The sequence below is a fragment of the Corella eumyota genome, chromosome 2 (genome assembly GCF_963082875.1).
Source record: "Corella eumyota chromosome 2, kaCorEumy4.1, whole genome shotgun sequence".
NCBI lineage: Eukaryota > Metazoa > Chordata > Ascidiacea > Phlebobranchia > Corellidae > Corella > Corella eumyota.
The window spans coordinates 13,743,509-13,747,834 of record NC_137491.1 but is presented as its reverse complement, the minus strand read 5'-3'; positions in this window follow the sequence as shown (position 1 = coordinate 13,747,834).

Sequence of the window (4,326 nt, the reverse complement as noted above, 5' to 3'; positions counted from 1 at the left end):
GTCTGGATGGTGAGGATAGTGAGGATGGTTAGGATGGTGAGGATGGTGAAGATGGTAATGATGGTGAGGATGATTAGGATGGTGAGGATGGTAAGGATGGTGAAGCTAGTAAGGATGTTGAAGATGTTGAGGATTGTGAGGATGATGATGATGATGAGGGTGATGAGGATGTTGTGGATGTTGAGGATGATAAGAATGATGAGGATGATGAGGATGATGAGGATAGGGAGGATGGTGAGGATGATAAGGATGGTGAAGATGGTGAGTGTGAAGGGGATAGAGCGGATGGAGAGGATAGTAAGGATGGTGAAGATGGTGGGGATGTCGTGGATGGTGAGGTTGGTGAGAAAGATAAGGATGGTGGGAATGAAAGTCAGAATAGTGTGGATAGTGAGGATGGTGGGATGGTGAGGATAATAAGGATGTTGAGGATGGTGAAGATGGTGAGGATGTTGAGGATGATGAGGATAATAAGGATAACGAGGATGATAAGTATAGTAAGGATGGAAACGCTGGAGAGGATAGAGAAGATGAAAAGGATAGTGAGGATGGTTAGGATAGTGAAAATGATGAGGTGGATAAGGATGATGAGGAAGATGAGGATGATGAGGATGATGAGGATAATGAGGATGATGAGGATAATGAGGATGATGAGGATGATGAGGATGATGAGGATGGTAAGGATAGTGAGGATGGTAAGGATGGTGAGAATAGTGAGGATGGTGAGGATGTTAAGGATGGTGAGGATGGTGAAGATGGTGATCAGGGTGAGGATGGTGAGGATGATGAGGATGTTGAGGAAGATGAGAATAATGAGAATGATAAAGATGGTGAGGATGATGAGTATGATGAAGATGATGAGGATGGTGAAGATGGTGAGGATAGTGTGGATGGTGAGGATGATGAGAATGGTGAAGGAGTTGAGAATGTTGAGGATGGTGAAGATGATGGAAATAGTGAAGATGGTACAGATGGTTAGAATGATGAAGATGGTGAAGATGGTGATAATGGTGATAATGGTGATAATGGTGAGGGTGATGAGGATGGTGAGAATTGTGAGGATGGTGAGGTTGGTGAGGAAGATGGGGATGGTGAGGATGGTGAGGATGGTGAGGATGGTGAGGATGGTGAGGATGACGAGAATGGTGAGGATGGTAAGGATGGTGACGATGGTGAAGATGGTGAGGATGGTGAGGATGATGAGGATGATGAGGATAGTAAGAATGGAAAGGCTGGAGAGGATGGAAAGGATGGTGAGGATGGTGAAGATGATGAAGATAATAAGGATGATGAGGATGATGAGAATGATAAGGATGAGGATGATAAGGATGATGGGGATGTTAAGGATAGTGAGGATGGTGAGGATGGTAAGAATGGTGAGAATGGTGAGAGTGGTAAGGATGGTGAGGATGGTGAAGATGGTGATAATGGTGAGGATGATGAGGATGGTGAGGATGATGAGGATGTTAAGAATGATGAGGATTATGAGGATGATTAGGATGACGAGAATGATTAGTATGATGAGGATGATGAGTATGATGAGGATGATGAGGATGGTGAGGATGGTGAGGATGGTGAGGATGGTGAGGATGGTGAGGATGGTGAGGATGGTGGGGATGGTTAAGATGGTGATTGTGGTGAAGATGGTGAAGATGGTGGGGATGTTGAGGATGATGAGGATAATGAGGATTGTGAGAATGGTGAGGATGCTGGGAATGGTGAAGATGGTGATTGTGGTGAGGATGGTGAGGATGCTGAGGATAGTGAGGATGATTAGGATGGTGAGGATGGTGAGGATAGTGAGGATGGTGAGGATGGTGAGGATGGTGAGGATGGTGAGGATGGTGAGGATGGTGAGGATGGTGAGGATGGTGATGATGATGAGGATGATGAGGATGGTAAGGATAGTGAGGATGGTAAGGATGGGGAGAATGGTGAGGATGGTGAAGATGGTAAGGATGGTGAAGATTGTGATAATGGTGAGGATGTTGAGGATAGTGAGGATAATGAGGATGATGAGGATGATGAGGATGGTGAGAATGGTGAGGATGTTGAGGATGGTGAGGATGGTAAAGATGGTGATAATGGTGAGGATGATGAGGATGGTGAGAATGATGAGGATGTTGAGGATGATGAGGATTATGAGGATGATGAGGATGGTGAGGATGGTGAAGATGGTGAGGATGGTGGGGATGGTGGGGATGGTGAAGATGGTGATTGTGGTGAAGATGGTGAGGATGGTGTGGATGGTGAGGATGGTGTGGATGGTGAGGATGGTGAGAATGGTGAGGATGTTGAGGATGATGAGAATGATGAGGATGATGAAGATGATAAAGATGATGACGATGATGACGATGATGAAGATGATGAGGATGATAAGGATGATGAGGATGTTGAGGATAATAAGAATAATAAGGATGGTGGGGATGGTGAGGATGGTGCGGATGGTGAGGATGATGACAATGATGACGATGATGAGGATGATGAGGATGATGAGGATGATAAGGATGATGAGGATGTTGAGGATAATAAGGATGATAAGGATGGTGAGGATGGTGAGGATGGTGAGGATGGTGAGAATGGTGAAAATGGTGAGAATGGTGAGAATGGTGAGGATGATGCGGATGATGAGGATGATGACGATGATGAGGATAATGAAGATGATGAGAATGATAAGGATGATGAGGATGTAGAGGATAATAAGGATGATAAGGATGGTGAGGATGGTGAGGATGGTGAGAATGGTGAGGATGGTGAGGATGGTGAGGATGGTGGGGATGGTGAGGATGGTGAGGATGGTGAGGATGGTGAGGATAGAGAAGACAGTGAGGATGGTGAGTATGGTGGGGATGGGGAGGATGGTGGGGATGGTGAGAATGTAGAGGATGGGGAGGATAGAGAGGACAGTGAAGATGGTGAGATTGGTGAGGATGTTGAGAACGGTGAGGATGGTGAGGATGTTGAGGATGATGAGAATGATGAGGATGATGAAGATGATAAAGATGATGACGATGATGAGGATGATGAAGATGATGAGGATGATAAGGATGATGAGGATGTTGAGGATAATAAGAATGATAAGGATGGTGGGGATGGTGAGGATGGTGCGGATGGTGAGGATGATGACAATGATGACGATGATGAGGATGATGAGGATGATAAAGATGATGAAGATGTTGAGGATAATAAGGATGATAAGGATGGTGAGGATGGTGAGGATGGTGAGGATGGTGAGAATGGTGAGAATGGTGAGAATGTTGAGGATGATGCGGATGATGAGGATGATGACGATGATGAGGATAATGAAGATGATGAGAATGATAAGGATGATGAGGATGTAGAGGATAATAAAGATGATAAGGATGGTGAGGATGGTGAGGATGGTGAGGATGGTGAGGATGGTGAAGATGGTGAGGATGGTGAGGATGGTGAGGATGGTGAGGATGGTGAGGATAGAGAAGACAGTGAGGATGGTGAGTATGGTGAGGATGGGGAGGATGGTGGGGATGGTGAGAATGTAGAGGATGGGGAGGCAAGAGAGGACAGTGAGGATGGTGAGATTGGTGAGGATGTTGAGAATGGTGAGGATGGTGAGGATGATGCGGATAATGAGGATGATGACGATGATGAGGATGATGAAGATGATGAGGTTGATAAGGATGATGAGAATGATGAGGATAATAAGGATGATTAGGATGGTAAGAATGGTGAGGATGGTGGGGATGGGGAGAATGGAGAGGATGGGAAGGATAGAGAGAACAGTGAGGATGGTGAGAATGGTGTGGATGGTGAGAATGGTGAGGATGGTGAGGATGATGCGGATGATGAGGATGATGACGAAGATGAGGATGATGAAGATGATGAGGATGATAAGGATGATGAGGATGATGAGGATGATAAGGTTGATGAGGATGAAAAGGATGATGAGGATGTTAAGGATGATAAGGATGATGAAGAAGATGAAGATGATAAGGATGATGAGGGTGATGAGGATGGTGAGGATGGTGAAAATGGTGAGGATGGTAAGGATGGTGAGGATAGTGAGGATGGTGAGGATGGTAAGGATGTTGAAAATGTTGAAGATAGTGAAGATGGTGGGGATGTTGAGGATGTTGAGGATGATGAGAATGATGATTATAATGAAGATGATGAGAATAATAAAGATGATGAGAATGGAGAGAATGGTGGGGTTGGTAAGAATGGTGAGGATGTTGAGGATGATGAGGATGATGCGGATGATGAGGATGGTGAGAATGGCGAGGATGGTGAGGATGGTGAGGATGGTGAGGATGGTGAGGATGGTGAGGGTGGTGAGGATGGTGAGGA